The 16,574-nt window shown below is 40.9% G+C and overlaps 1 protein-coding gene and 1 pseudogene across 2 annotated transcripts in view; one reads left to right on the forward strand and one right to left on the reverse strand.

Moving 5' to 3' along the window:
• Positions 1–16,574, forward strand: part of SPTLC2 (serine palmitoyltransferase long chain base subunit 2) — a 101,584-nt gene that overhangs the window by 56,671 nt on the left and 28,339 nt on the right. The window lies entirely within an intron of this gene.
• LOC102399646 lies at positions 794–14,295 on the reverse strand (annotated as a pseudogene).

The following is a 16,574-nucleotide window of genomic DNA, read 5'->3' on the forward strand; positions in this document are numbered from 1 at the left end:
TGCCTTGAGAGAAACTTAATCTCATGTGTTCAGAACATTGAATCCTATTAACTCTGCAAACATTGAGTATCTCACTACATATTAATATTAGACTCTGTAAATCAGAATCCGTAGACAGTGGACATCCAAGCAGATCGCTTGAATGAGCTGTGTACTTGGGGGTCACTGGGGATGTAGAGAGAAGGCAATGGCACCCCACTCCAGTACTCCTGCCTGGAAAATCCCATGGATGGAGGAGTCTGGTAGGCTCCAGTCCATGGGGTCGCTAAGAGTCAGGCACGACTGAGCAACTTCACTTTCACTTTTCACTTTCATGCATTGGAGAAGGAAATGGCAACCCACTCCAGTATTCTTGCCTGGAGAATCCCAGGGACAGAGGAGCCTAGTGGGCTGCCATCTATGGGGTCGCACAGAATCGGACACGACTGAAGCGACTTAGCAGCAGCAGCAGGGGATGTAGAGGATAGTGGGCTGTTGTATTAATCCCAGAGATTACCATGTCGTAGAGAAATGGAAGTTTTATTAATCATTCACCAAATACTTGTGTGCCCACAGTGTGTGGCAGGTGCTGTTTCTAGGCACTCCTGATTCATCAAATAATAAAATACCCCCTGATTCCTGCCTTCTGGGGTTCTAATAAGGGAAATAAATTACACAGTTGACAAAAAGTGGTAAGTACTCTGGAAAGAAGGAGGAAAGTATATGTTGGGTTCTGGAGACGCAATTTGCAGTTTTAAATAGGGTGGCCATTGAGAAGGTAAGATCTTATCAAGCCCTTGAAGGAGGTGAAACTTTAGCCCTGAAAATCCAGGGCAAGAAGGCCCTGAGATGTAGATGACTCTGTGTTCAGCAGTAGCGTGGAGGCCGCTGTGGCAGAAGCATAGTCGTACAGGTGGAGTGCATGAGGTGGGGGTGAGCAAGGTGGGTCACAGGTAGAGTCTTGTCCTATAGGAGTGTTAGGTTGATATGAAAACACAGGCACACTGGTTCTCTTGCCTTATATAGTACCAAACTCAAATTCTTGAACAGTTTCTGCGGGCTGCTTAATATGGACAGACTTGTGGCCTGTTTCCCAGAGGTTAGGAGTTTTATAGCCCCTTCAGATTTCATGAAAAGTACAGACTATAATATATCCATGCTTATCTTTTGAAGGAATTTGTTTGGAGATCAGATTTGCTTAAGAGCTATACTGGTATTTTTCTTTGAGTGAATTTCAGTAGTGCAGTGAACTGGAAATGAGGAAAGCAAAGTGTGACCCATATATGAACAGAAGAAACTGTTACATAATAATATTGATGTTGCAAATGAAAGAACTCTTTCTTTACTTAATGGTAAATATCTCACATGTGAATGTGAAAGTCACTTAGTCCTGTCCGACTCTGTGTGACCCCATGGAATATACAGTCCATGGAATTCTCCAGGCCAGAATACTGGAGTGGGTAGCCTTTCCCTTTCTCCAGGAGATCTTTCCAACCCAGGGATCAAACCCAGGTCTCCCACATTGCAGGTGGATTCTTTACCAGGTGAGCCGCCAGGGAAGCCCAAATACCTCACATATGATTTCTGTTTCGGAATAAGAGGGGCAAAGATAATGTAATGTCAGTGCTTAGTGCTTAGTCCTCGATTTAATGTTGGTTTAAGGGAATATTAGGAATAAGAAGCTGGCTTTCTTTTTGTGTGCTTAATATAATTTTCTGACTTTGTTATCAGACATACAAGTATTAAGCATTATTTGAAATAGCTCATTTTTGACATAATATTTTCTCCTTTTTGTAAGACATAATAGTTTTATATACTTGCACACCTTTAATTTCTCTGTTGTGTAAACTTACTTCACTGTGAACAGTCCTTCTTGTGGGGCCACTCTAGAAGTTTTCCCTCCCCAAAGAGGATGCTAAGCCAACAGAGTTCCATTGTAGATGGGACTGAAGACAGAGAAGAGTCACCAGAAACTTGATTTCCTTTTTCATTTATTTTTTCCTCCTGTTTCGGTTTCAAATAATTCAAAGGCGTGTAGGACTAGAGGCTCTGAGTAAGCTGCAGTTAGCACAGCACTTGTTGGTTTGCTTCCACCCTGGGCCACTTGCACTCCCACCTACACGTTTTGGTTTCATTACCACACCCTTACTTTGAGACCCAGATTCACTTTTCTGAAGACATTTTATTCACAAGATGTGTGTGTGTGTGTGTTTTAAGATCATGAATTTATGTATCTCTTCTCTGAGCTACTCTCTTATTGGAATTGTTAGCATTTTGTATATGATCATAAATTTGTGGCAGAATTTCATTTTTGGGACTGATTTAGCAACTTAAGGGGCTCATACGTGATCTCTAGTAAAGTATTTATTTTCTTTCTTGGCCCAGTATGGACCCTGTTCATTTGCAGGTCTCTTGTTTCTATACAAAGATCATCTTTCGTTATGTCTTTCATTTTTAAATGTATATATTGTTTTGTTTTTGAAACTTCCTACAACTTCTGGGGAAAAAATGGAAATTATAGGGAAAAATAGGAACATTCTAATCTTCCTTGGTGTTCTTGCTTTTCCCAGTTGGTATTAAGGAACCGGGAGCTGGGGAAGAGAACTAAAAATTATGAAAAAAAAGTCACAGTAGTTTAAAATGTTTGTCCCTAGATTTCATGATGTAGACCTGTAGTCATATGGCAGCGTTAATGTCTGTCAGCACGATGTTTTGAAATCTTTTTCTTATCTGTAGAACAGTCACAGACTTACATAAAAATTGGAAGTACAGCACACAAAAATACTTTTTTTTCCTGAGTCATGGCTGATCTTATGCTCCATCATCCCACGTGCTTTAGTGTGTACTTCCTACAAAGGCATTTTCCTTTGTGACCATAATACAGCCGGTCAAGCAAGAAGCTTGCACTAATACATGAATATTATTTAATGAACTAATGTGAACATGCTGTCTGTCACTTAGTGTCAGTCAGTAAGAGTGGCACGCTGCTGCTGTCTGTTCCTCAGGCCACGTCCCGAGGGTGTGGAGTGGGGCCCAGGGTCACCTGTTGCACTGAGCTTTCTCGTCTCTCTTGTCTTCTTCAGCCACAGTTCCTCAGTCTTTCTTGGACTTCCATGATGTTGACACTTTTAACAATTACAGGCCAGTTACGATACAGAATATCCCTCAATTCAGGTTCATCTGGTGTTTCCTTGTGATTAAGATTCAGCCTACCTGCCTTTTAACAGGAAAAAGGCAGAAGTTATGCTGCTTTTTCTCATTGTATCCCCTCTTCGTCATCTCAACTAAGTATAGTATAGGGCTGTCTTCAAGTTCTCTAGGTCTGGAATCATAGCCGCCTTTCCCCATATCTGAGTCAGAGTCTGTTGCTTCTGTCTGCCACTTCTGCTTATTCCCTCTGCCTCATGACTATTTTCAGGCCCTGACTCCCTGTTTCTTAAACAGTTGCACCGCCCGTAATCACCTTCTTCTCTCCAGTCTCTCCTGTACCACCTGTTACAACCCTCTGTCGTTGTCTGCCTGAAGACGCCAAAGCAGAGGATAACGGTGCTCAGTAACTCCTAGGTGCTCATAGAATGAAGTCAAATCTGTAGTTTGATTTTTAACCTTATCTTTTCCTGTTTGTACTCTTATTTAAACCAGTTTGGTGCCTCTGACGATGCTGATCCTCCTGTCACCCAGTGCTATTCATTTTTCACAACAAACTGAAGTGCTGTTTTTTATGATGCCTCTGTGTTGATACATGTTTTTTCTCCCAAAAACCGTGTTTCACAAGTTTATAGTTTCACACATTTATTGTCTCACAGAGGTAATGCTTAATGTTTGAACACAGTGTTTTCTTCAAAGTGTATAAATCAATAGACTTACTTGCTAGATGTCATTGTTGGTGTCCCAGTCCTAAAATACTAAACGTATAATGAAATCTCTAAGCTTTTACATTGCAATTTTTAAAGGTAAATAAGGTTTTTATTTAAATTTTTTTTCATCTTTTATACAATTTTAATTTTATTTTCCATTTATGGTTATTACTAAATATTGGCTCTATTGCTCACGTTGTGCAACACATTCTGAGCCTACCTTACTCAACAGTTTGTGCCTCCCACTCCCTGGTGGGGGAACTAAGATCTCACAAGCTGTGTAGCATGCCCTCCCCAAAAAGATAGTCTTTAAATTTATGAAGATAACTAGCCACTATGAGAATTTTTAAATTAGTAATGTTACAAACAAGTAGTGGTGATTAGTGGACAAAACATGGAAAGGAGGAGTCCAGATAGATGCCTTGCCTAGACACCATCCAAGATTGACAGAAAAAGCAGCAGAGGGGCAAGGATGCCCTTCGGCATTTCTGTACCAGCCACGAGGAGAGCCTGAAGCAGAACCTGCAGCTTCTTGCTGGGAGTGGGAATGGAGGTGACTGGGTGGAGGAATGAATTTTATTTTACCAGATTGAATATGTTACTTTTATGATTAAAACCTTTTTGTTTTAGATTCCAGAGTACATTAATAACTTCCATGGAAATAATCCTGCTTGAGGTTGAAAGTAAGGCTTAAACATGCACTCAAGTAGTCTGTGGTTGATTATTGATAAATGTTTTCATCTTTCTTGTGGAAAGACATGTTATTCTTTGGTGACAGGAGTGTAGAGCCTTCAGAAAAGCTGCAGCATGCAGGGCGAGTTGAGATCCTTTCCCTACCCTGCACTGTGAGCATGCCTTTCTTCTTTCTCCCATTTTTTTCCGCATTTCCTCTCCAAACCGTAGGACTAGAATGACGAGTAGATCCTGAGAGCCGTGTTCCCTAGGAACCACAGTAAGGTAACAGTGGTTGGGAATTGTGCATGTACTCTTGAGTGGACACGTGAAGTTAGAACAGGCTGGTGAGTAGGAAAAAAATAGAGGAAATTCTGACAAATTGCACAAGGCATTTGAAATTCCAGATTTTACTTCACACATCACTAATCCACATCCAGTAATGGAAATGTAGCTGTAAGATCTATTCATGAATCAAGGCGAAATGTCTGGCCAAAGCAACTAAAACTGTGTTTTTCCATTTTCCAGAGCTGGGCTTTCATGTGTTTTGATGTCCAAAGACATAGTACATAACAAGCATAGCACCTAGCTTAGTGTCTGAAATCTAATAGCTTTTTGATAAACTTGCTGAACAAATGAATGCACACATGATCCAGAAATATTAGAAAATGGATGGATAGGTTCTTAAAGTAAGTTGTATGAAAGTATGAAAGTGAAGTCGCTCAGTCGTGTCCAACTCTTTGCTACCCCATGGATTATACAGTCCCTGGAATTCTCCAGGCCAGAATACTGGAGTGGGTAGCCTTTCCCTTCTCCAGGGAATCTTCCCAACCCAGGGATCAAACCCAGGTCTCCCACATTGCAGCCAGATTCTTTACCAGCTTAGCCACAAGGGATTAGCTGAATATTAAAGCCAGAATGGCAAAATTATGGAACAAAATAAGCTAGTTAGGTGCATCTTACTGATAGATTGTAATATGACAGAAATAACTTTCTTTGTAGAAACTGTACTTTTTGTACTTCTTAGTATTGAGGGGAACTGAGAGCCCATTGGGCAGATTGAGGTTTAATTAAAATTGGGTTTGGCTCATTTGGATTAATTCCTGTAATAGACTTGTTAATGAGGTGTTAAACGATTACGTTGAGAATCCCAGGAACTGTCCAAAGCTAATTTAGAACTGAGAAGGTTTTTTTACAAAAACCCTTTGGGGGAGGGGGGAGGCCAGGCCCACACTGAGGGGGCAGGACTGTTAAAGAACACAGTCTTTGAGGGGGAGGGAGTGGTCATAAAGAGAACTTCCGACACCCACTGGTTATGTTTGGCAGGCAGGCTTCTCCTTTGGTTGAGCCTGGGTCCGTCCTTTCTGATTCCTATGCTTTCTGAGGCTAGGAGTGCTTGAATTCCAGTTTTTTTCTTTATTGTTACATATCTGCTTTTATGTAATTTGTTTATTTCACTATTAGATTCATCTAAGTAAAAGTCAAGTTTTCTAGTGAACACATTTTTATTCTTAGCCACAGTACAGTTTAGCAGTATATCTAATACTGAGAGTTAGAGTAGATCCTTTACTTGTAACTTACTGCCTAGAACAGTGCTAAGAACCATTGAATTCTTCATTCATCAAACGTTCCCCAGCACGCAGCCTGCGCCTTGGTGGCTGTGCTGCTGAGGGCGCAGGTGAGCAGTGCGCGGCCTCCCGTCGGGAGCGCTCGCAGTCTAGTAGCAGGGCTGGCGTTCTGGGGACTGCTTTCAGAGCCGCAGATAGATTCCTCTTGGTTCAGCTTCCCCCTTTCTTCATTCTCCTCCTTCCTTCTCTTCCCTCACCACCCCACCAAAGAAAAGGAAGTTTATACTTCCTTAGATCCAGCTAACTATTCGAAGCAAATTCAGATCTTACTGATTTTATATTTCTTACTAATCTTGCTAGCCACGTGGATTTTTCCTATGGAATATGTTACTTTAGAAAAATAACCAGCAATCAAAGAAACATTTTGCTTCTGTAAAGTAGGCTATTATCTTGCAAAAAACATTTTTAATTCATGGCTTAAGCATTCTGAAATTAGCAAGCAGCATAGCCACTTTATAGGTAGAGGAATTTGAGCTCACACATAGGACAGGTTTTCTTAATATCTGAATAGAATGTGGCTTTCCTGAACTCCATCCACTTCTGGTTCTGAAGTTCCTTTAGTGATATTTAACATCTTATTAAAATAGACTACTATTTTATAACATATTTTTAATTTTCTTTTTTCTGGTCTGCAAATTAAAAAAAACAAAAAACTGCTAAGTTTAGTTATAATCACTGCTACAAATGAAAGCCTGCTACCTCTTTCCTCCCCATGGATCAGTAACCCCTTTAACCTCCCTCTCTGCTTCAGAAATCCATGCTGAATACTCAGGAGCTTCTGTAGTATGGTTTGTCTATTTCTTCTTCCACTCCCATTTCTTTTTTCTTTTTTTTTTTTTTGTAGATGATATAAAGTTTTTTTTTTGTTTGTTTGGTTTTTTTACTTTACAATATTGTATTGATTTTGCCATACATCAACATGAATCCGCCATGTTCCCAATCCTGACCCCACCACCCCCCACCCCCCACCCCCCGCCCCGCCACCTCCCTCCCTGTACCATCACTCTGGGTCATCCCAGTGCACCAGCCCCAGGCATCCTGTATCCTGATCGAACCTGGACTGGTGATTCGTTTCTTATATGATATTATACATGTTTCAGTTCCATTCTCCCAAATCATCCCACCCTCTCCCTCTCCACAGAGTCCAAAAGACTGTTCTATACATCTGTGTCTTTTTTGCTGTCTTGCATACAGGGTTATTGTTTCATCTTTCTAAATTCCATATATACGCGTTAGTATACTGTGTTGGTGTTTTTCTTTCTGGCTTACTTCACTCTGTATAATCGGCTCCAGTTTCATCCACCTCATTAGAACTGATTCAAATGTATTCTTTTTAATGGCTGAGTAATACTCCATTGTGTATCTGTACCACAGCTTTCTTATCCATTCATCTGCTGATGGACATCTAGGTTGCTTCCATGTCCTGGCTATTATAAACAGTGCTGCGATGAACATTGGGGTACACGTGTCTCTTTCAATTCTGGTTTCCTCGGTGTGTATGCCCAGCAGTGGGATTTCTGGGTCATAAGGCAGTTCTATTTCCAGTCTTTTAAGGAATCTCCACACTGTTCTCCATAGTGGCTGCACCAGTCTGCATTCCCACCAACAGTGTAAGAGGGTTCCCTTTTCTCCACACCCTCTCCAGCATTTATTGCTTGTAGACTTTTGGATCACAGCCATTCTGACTGGCGTGAAATGGTACCTCATTGTGGTTTTGATTTGCATTTCTCTGATAATGAGTGATGTTGAGCATCTTTTCATGTGTTTGTTAGTCATCTGTATGTCTTCTTTGGAGAAATGTATGTTTAGTTCTTTGGCCCATTTTTTGATTGGGTCGTTTATTTTTCTGGAATTGAGCTACAGGAGTTGCTTGTGTATTTTTGGGATTAGTTGTTTGTCAGTTGCTTCATTTGCTATTATTTTCTCCCATTCTGAAGGCTGTCTTTTCACCTTGCTTATAGTTTCCTTTGATGTGCAGAAGCTTTTAATTTTAATTAGGTCCCATTTGTTTATTTTTGCTTTTATTTCCAATATTCTGGGAGGTGGGTCACTCCCATTTCTTTTTTCCCAAATCCAAGTACTAATAAAAATTTCTTGCCACACAAGCGGTCTCCTTGTTTCAGAGTTTGTTTGAAGCTAGCTATTAAGATGTCCACAGGCAACAACAGGCTGGAAGCTAATCTCTGAACAAATGTAGACTTGTTCATTTAGTAGAATATTGTTATTAATGCACAGCATAAATAAGGAGTTTGAGGATGTTCCCCTTGGACAGGAAAAGAGCCTTGAACTATTTTGGAGAAGATGTGGTAAGATGATATAAGGGAACTAAATTTTTTTTTTTAAGTAATTTTATTTCTTGATTTATTTTTTATTTTTGGCTTCACTGGATCTTCATTGCTGCGTGGGCTTTATCTAGTTGCAGTGAGCAGGGGCGACTCTTCTTGGAGGTGCATGGGCAGTTTCTTGCGGAGGCTTCTCTCGTCGTGGAGCTTGGGCTCTGGGGCGCGCGGGCTCAGCAGTTGCGGTTCCCAGGCTCTGGAGCACAGGCCCCATAGTTGTGGCGCACGGGCTTAGTTGCTCCTTGGCAGGCGGGATCTTCCCGGATCGGGGCTCAAACCCATGTCCTCTGCGTTGGCAGGCAGATTCTTTACCTCTGAGACACCAGGGAAGCCTGGGAACTAAACTCTTAATTAAAAAATACTGTGAATCATATTATTATTATTTTAAGATTGAAGTAGATTAACTACTTTAGATTTATTTCATAATAAAATTGATTTAAAAGATTTTTCCATGATTTGATTTGTTCAGTTAGCTGAGACGAATGACCATTTCTTCTCATCACTTATAATTTGGCAACTTTATAGCCTAGTCTCTGTTTTCTTTGTTGAAGAAGAATAACTTTTTCAACCTTAATATGGTTGGAACTGCTTTTTTTACCCCCCAGAATTGTTTTTGAGGGCTTTGTCCAGGGGACTTTATCCTAGATTTTCATCAACTTTATTGTAGTCTATTATACTTAATATGTATAAATAAGTGACAAGACAGATGGACTCTTCTTGATCAAGAACGAGATATTCTCCTTAAGGCTTTCCTTAAAGATTTGAGAGCTTTTTGAAGAGGAATTGATTTTTTTTTTTAATTGTCACCTGTGGTTTAGGAAAAAATAAATGATCTAAATACTTGTATCTGCCTACCATCTACTTTGACAGTGGAATGAGTTTCAGAAGGACCTCATTAAGGTATATTCTTTTCAACTGTTTCAGACTTTGTCCATGGACCACCTGCATCAAAGTCTCTTTTAGTATGGCGGTTTCTAACCTTGCTCACACACAGTAGTAGTAATTAGTAATAATGCCTAATACCTAATTACAACGGCCCCTTTGCAGACCTAGTGAATATCTGGAGATGAGGCTCTTATAAGTTTTTATTTAAAAGCATGCCAAAGGATTCTAATGTGTGGCACCAAGTTTGTTGAAAATGAGGATTCGAGGACATCCCTGGTGGTACAGTGGATGAGTCTGCCTGCTAACATAGGGGACGCTGGTCTGATCTCTAGCCTGGGAAGATTCCATGTGCCGTGGAGCAGCTAAGCCCATGCACCACAGCTACTGGGCCCTTGCTCTAGAGCCTGTGAGCCGCAACTACTGAAACCTGAGTGTCTAAGGCCCTTATTCTGCAATAAGAAAAGCCACAGCAATGAGAAGCCCACACTCACTGCAACTGGAGAAAAGCCTGCACAGCAACAAAGACCCAGCACAGCCAAAAAATTAGTTAATGAATTAATTAAAACAATGAGAGAACATTGAAAAAAACAAGGATTCGAGTCCACTCCACCAGACCATGAGTCTTGGTGGACAAGACCATGCATTTTAAAGAAAACCTGAGTTAATAATGCAAACTAACTTTTAAGAGATTTGAGAGTTGTCTTTTTCTCTCTTCCTTTTTCTTGAGCTGGCTTACATCAGTGAGAACCAAAAGCAACTCAACTGATTGGTGGTGACTGGGGAAAGGAAAGGAAAGGAAAGGACAAGATATTTGATCTGTTGTCTTTTAAAAAGAAAAATAAGACAAGTATTGGCATGTGGAACAGGAGTTTGATGTTGATGCTAAATTGTCTGTCTTCACTGGGTTTGGAACTGAATGCATTGATGCTTCCTTCCAAAGAACTGATGGTCCTTGCTGAATGAATAGCAGCAGGAGTGAAATTAGAACCATTTAGGGGAGGGAAAAGAAACAACAAAGAGATCAGGGGCATATGGTCAGGCCTCTACAGGCTGGCTGGAATTTTTTTGTTTTAATGCTACTTATGTTTTTATAGCCTATTAATTCAGAATCTCAAATTCTTTTGTACCTAACCTACAAAAGCCTTGCCCATTATATACTCTTTTTTTTTTTCTCCTAAATGTTCAGTACTTGCTCATTGCCTTGCCTTCTGCCTCTGAAACTCTAGTTTAATTCCAAGCCTCGCTTTATTTGCTGACGCCCTTCACCTGCCCGTGGGTGCTTGACCACAGTAGTCGTATTTCCCCGTTGCTTCATTTCTGTCTGAAAGTAGCCATGTAACATTCCGGTACCAAAGGAGGACAGTGGGACAGTCTTTGGCCAAATTAAGCCTTTCTGTCCTACTTATGGGCTGGCACCCTTTAAACCTTAGTTCCTCAATTTCTGAGGCACTTGGCCTCTTTTCTTCCTTTTGTTTATGGCCCTCTGTTTCTAACCGTTCTTTTAAATTCTTGATTATGTTGAATCAACAACTTAAAGCCTTGGCCCCTCTGCCTGTTGCACATCCTGCGGCAGTCCTCAGGAAATCCCAGTTTTGGGCATTGAAACTGATTAAGGGATTAAGCTGCTGCTAGGGAGAGGGTGCCGGAGAAAGCAGTGGCACCCCAGTCCAGTACTCTTGCCTGGAAAATCCCATGGACGGAGGAGCCTGGTAGGCTGCAGTCCATGGGGTCGCTAGGAGTCAGACACGACTGAGCAAGGTCACTTTCACTTTTCACTTTCATGCATTGGAGAAGGAAATGGCAACCCACTCCAGTGTTCTTGCCTGGAGAATCCTAGGGACGGGGGAGCCTGGTGGGCTGCTGTGTATGGGGTCACACAGAGTCAGACACGACTGAAGTGACTTAGCAGCAGCAGCAGGCAGAGGGTGCAGAGAAGGCAATGGCAACCCGCTCCAGTACTGTTGCCTGGAAAATCCCATAGACAGAGGAGCCTGGTAGGCTGCAGTCCATGGGGTCGCAAAGACTCGGACACGACTGAGCGACTTCACTTTCACTTTTCACTTACATGCATTGGAGAAGGACATGGCAACCCACTCCAGTGTTCTTGCCTGGAGAATCCCAGGGACGGGGGAGCCTGGTGGGCTGCCATCTATGGGGTTGCACAGAGTCAGACACGACTGAAGCGACTTAGCGGCGGCAGCAGTAGCAGCAGCAGGGAGAGGGTGATAAACCATGCTCATGAAAGGAATTTACCTACGGTGCTTGGTGTTCACAGAGCTCCTCTGATTGCCTAGAAAAGAAATAGAAATAGTGTCGTTAACAGGGAGTAGATTCAAATACTTAGATGCGTGCGGTTGCCAAGAGTCGGACACGACTGAGCGCACTCACACACACACATGCGCTCTTGTAGGGAGTTGAAGACCTGAAGGCTTGCTTGAGAACAGCATCCCTAGGCTAGGGAGAGGCAAGCCGTCTGCTCTGACGTTCATTAATTTGACAGTCGCCCAGGTTGTGCACTTTGATATTTGTCAACAGTCTAGCAAAACAGGGGCTGCGTCTAGAGCATGGTAAACTCATTTTGCTTCAGTGTTCCAAAGTTACTGAATTCTTGCTTCCTGAAAATCCCTTATAAGTATCCATTTTACAAGACTGTTCACTATAGTTATTTTTCTATTCCCTTGGGCTCTTAAGCCCAATGGGAAGATTTCCTGGTGCCCTTTAACTGGGGCCAAACTCTGATGCTGGGAGGGATTGGGGGCAGGAGGAGAAGGGGACGACAGAGGATGAGATGGCTGGATGGCATCACCGACTCGATGGACGTGAGTTTGGGTGAACTCCAGGAGTTGGTGATGGACAGGGAGGCCTGGTGTGCTGCGATTTATGGGGTCGCAAAGAGTTGGACACGACTGAGAGACTGAACTGAACTGAAGTGTTATTAAAATCAGTCTGCCCTGCCTTTTGGCTAATATTTCTTTTGTTTTAGGTAACATTTTTTAATAGTATACATCTTCCTTCTTTCTCTCAGATCATGTGAAAAACATGAACAGATTAATTCAAGTTCCAACATAGTGTGGTTTTAAAAATAGCTTCATTGATGTTTTTCTTTAGGTCCTGTGCTATTCTCTCTTTCACCACTACTGCCTTCTCTAGTCCCTTTTGGTATTTTAAGATATTTTTAGATATAGTGATGCTAATTTTTCACCTACATCTCTGCAGGTGCTCATGTAGAAGTTAAAGAACTGATGACCTTAAAGGTCAGTTGACTCCTGTCTGCTGGCATTCTTTTGTCCCTCTTGTTCTCCTTTCTAGGAGGTCATGAGATGCTGATTTTCACGAGGCATCTTGTCTGGATACTTGTGACAAGTACATCATTTATTGATCTAGAAAGTGCTGTGATGAGAGTTCAAAGTGTTGTCTGCTGCCTCTGTGCCCCCGCCCACTTTAGAGCTGATCAAAGAGTGATCATTAGTGATTAAGAAAGATGAGTCAAGAAGAGATGCTTCTTCAACAAAAAAAGCTTGATGAGCTGGTTAAGAATGAATCCCTATTCTGCCCAATTCACATACTATGGTATCATCTAAATGTGAATATATATATATATAATCATAAAATAGAAGTTCCTTCATGGTTTAACCTTAAAAATTATCAATATATTTCTGTTGACATGAAAATCAACTTAAGTATCTATGCATTTGTAAGATTCATAAATTAAGCAAAAATCATCACAATTGTAGGCAGACGTTTTACTGTCTGAGCCACTGGGGAAGTCTATATATAAAAATTTTAACAAGTGCAAAATACTTGCTACAACTTGTAGAAAAGGTTCCTCCCCCATTTTTACCTTTACTTATTCAAGTTTTTTTTTAAGCAAATATTTTGTTTATTTTAATGAAGCTGATACAGACAGTGTCCGTTTAAAACCACTCTCCCAGGCCAGAAAGTAGCAAAAAGAGCAGTGTTCTGTTGTAATCACGTCTACATGAATTACTTTAACTACTAATGAAAACTAGAACTTTTCTGGGATCTTCTAACAAGGTTTTTCTTTGGTCTTAAAACGCTGTCTCGTCCGTGAAGCCATATTTGGAGTTAACCATTGTTCTCACCACCTCTGTCACCGTGACTCCAACCTGATACTCCTCTTCTTTTGGTCCTGACCCTCAGATTTTAAAATTAGCTTCAAGCTAAGGAAAGATCATTCTTCATAGTTCAGTTCTCTGAAAAACTTCCATCTCCCACTGAAAATCCTAGTCCAGGAGTGAAGCGATCATATGCCTAAGAACTGGAAAGTCATTAGAACCACTGACATTAATGGATCTTATTTATCACAAGCCTGCAAATATGCAGTCCTGGAAAAGGTGGCCTCTTTGTACACCCATGTTATTTTTAAAACAGAGGGCGATATGACAAGGGCTGAGGTTGGATCACCAAAATTCAGCTCAAGAAAACAGACAATAGTGAATCATGGGCACAAGAATCCAAATTACAACCTTTTTTAAAGAGATGGGGTATCAGTTTTCAATTCTGTTTTGAACACCACGTTACAAAAGAGCTTTTTTTTTTTTAATTTTTTAAAGGATTAAGGAAAAGAAAAAAAAAAAGAATGTAAACTGTTGAATGACCCTCTTTGTTCCTGAAAATCTTTAATCACATCTTCTTCCTCCATTCCCAGTTCTTTTGGAGTGTGATTATCAGCAGTTTCCTGACCTTCAAAGAGAAACCTGGGTGAATTCACAGGCGCTCCTGTCTTTGACAGTGTGATTCTTTGAGTTTCTTGAAATGTGTCATCATTTTCACTTGGAAGTGAATCTCACTGCTCTCTTGTCCAGTGACCTTGAGTTTAATATATTCTCCTTCCTTCTTACCCGTCAAATCCTCAGTTGAAGGTTTTGCCTCCTGGTCAGACCTGGTCACAGAAGCTTCCCCAGGGGTCTCCATGCAGCAGCACTTCACTTCAGGGTTTACAGATGCATGTCTCTGCTCCACAGCACAGCACCAAGACTGGAGGGACTTCACTACACCTTCTGCTTGTTCAATGTTGAATTATTTAGCAAGCTCTGCTCTTGTGGGGATGTATGGAGAGCATGGTTACAAGATTTTTTTATCCTAAAATAATTTGCTGCTATATGTAATTTTGAGTAATGTCTACCACTCAGTTTTTGTCTGAGCCACACCTCTTCAGTGACAGGTGCTCTATTCCCAGAGACCTAGAGAGCTGTTTGTCTTTGCAGTTGACAAAGGTTAAAAGTGCTAAAGAATCCTCCTGCCAGTGCAGGAGACACAAGAGACTCAGGTTTGATCACTGGGTTGGGAAGATTCCCTGGAGGAGGAAATGGAAACCCACTCCAGTATTCTTGCCTGGGAAATCCCATGGACAGAGGCGCCTGGCGGGCTACAGTCCATGGGGTTGCAAAGAGTCGGAAATGACTGAGCACACACAAAGGGTAAAAGAAGTGCTTGGTCAGTTTGGTATTTGATATGAGAAGTGGTTCTTATCTCTTCCTTCTAACCAAAACCTTTTAAGTGAAGTACAGTAATTATATGGATTAATATTCTTTCCAATTCTATGCTTGTACTTCAAATGGTAGAACTGGGGATTGCAGCCGTTTGTGGATCATAGTAAGTAGAAAAGAGAGTAGAAGATAAGTGGCTCTAAGAGCAGTTAGAAGTTATTTTTAACTTCTAAGTAAAAGTATGGCCGTTATTCAAGAAATGTTCTATTAAGTATCATCTAGGTCCCACAGCACCTGGAATAACTTGGTCAAATGAATAGATTGCTGGCTCTTGGAGAGATTCCAAGCTTTCTAAGACATCCATGCCATAGTCATCATCATAAAACATCTGCTGAACTTTTCCTGTGCAGTATTTTTATAGGGAGGACAGAGGGAAAGAGGAAGAGAAAGAATTGGCTCACGCAGTTACAGGGACTGAAAGACTCCAGGTCTACAGCAAGCAAGCTGGAGACCCAGATGATTTAGTTCAAATGCCGTCAGTCTCAAGATCCGGGAAGAGCTGGCGCTTCAGTTCAAGTATGAAGGCAGGAAAAATAATAACGTCCCACTTTAGCAGGCAGGCAGCCTGGCAGGTCTTATTTTGTCCAATTTAGGCTTTCAGCTGATTGATTGTGGCTCACTCACACAGGGCAGTCAGCCAACTTAAATGTTACTCATTCAAAACACCCTCACAGACGCAAACAGAATGTTTGATTAAACATCTGAGGCCCATGGAGCCCAGTCAGAGTGACACATAAGATTAGCCAGCACAGTATTCTCAGTTAATTAGTCCACTCTTTTTGAATACTAAAAAATTTTTTTCTCCCTCCCACCCACTCCCCTCCCCCTCTCCTTAATACTAAAATTTGCCTTTAATGTTTCTCAGCTTCAGTAGAAGTAAATAAGTGAATAAACTCTTGTCTGAGCTTGTCAGTTTTTCCCCCCTCCATTTTGGGCTTGGCAGTGAAGACCCAACTTTGGACTCTAAACTCTGATTTCCTTGGAATGTTGACAGTTTTACAACATAAGATTCAGTTACCTTTATATTTTAGTTTCTGCTCATTAATTGATTTTTAGTTGGTCCCATGCATGATGTTTATATCCTCATCAGTTTGCTAGAAAGTAGATCATCAGTAACAGCCAAGAACAAACTGATTTTGGAACTTTGTTATGTAATTCTAATTAGTGAAAGTAGGAGACTAACAAGGAAAACTCTGGATGTGACATTTATTTGTACAAATAAGAAGATGTGTTTTCATGTTCTGATTTAAGTTCTGATTTTGAAATTCTTTTTTATATATTTTGTTTGAGTCCTCTTGCTGCATAAGTATATGGAATTTTGGGATCGGTCTGTTAAGGATCACAAATGTGGAATTTTTAATACCACCTTTTTTTTTTTGGCTGCATTGCATGGCTTACAGGAGCTTATTAATAGCTCCCGAACAACGGATTGAACCCAGGCCCACAGCAGTGAAAATGCTGAATCCTAACCACTGGACTGCCAGGGAAATCCCTTTAATACTACATTTAAATATACCTGCCTACTCATTCATTCTTATTTTGTTTATAGAAGCAATACCTGCTTATTTTCAAAAACTCAAACATATATCACATAAAATAAACAGGAATAACCAGTGTCAGTTATTTGGCATATAGTCTGCATTCTTTTACATGGACATATATATACATATAATGCTTCCTTAGTGGCTCAGATGGTAAAGAGTC

The sequence above is a fragment of the Bubalus bubalis genome, chromosome 11 (genome assembly GCF_019923935.1).
Source record: "Bubalus bubalis isolate 160015118507 breed Murrah chromosome 11, NDDB_SH_1, whole genome shotgun sequence".
Taxonomy (NCBI): Eukaryota; Metazoa; Chordata; class Mammalia; order Artiodactyla; family Bovidae; genus Bubalus; species Bubalus bubalis.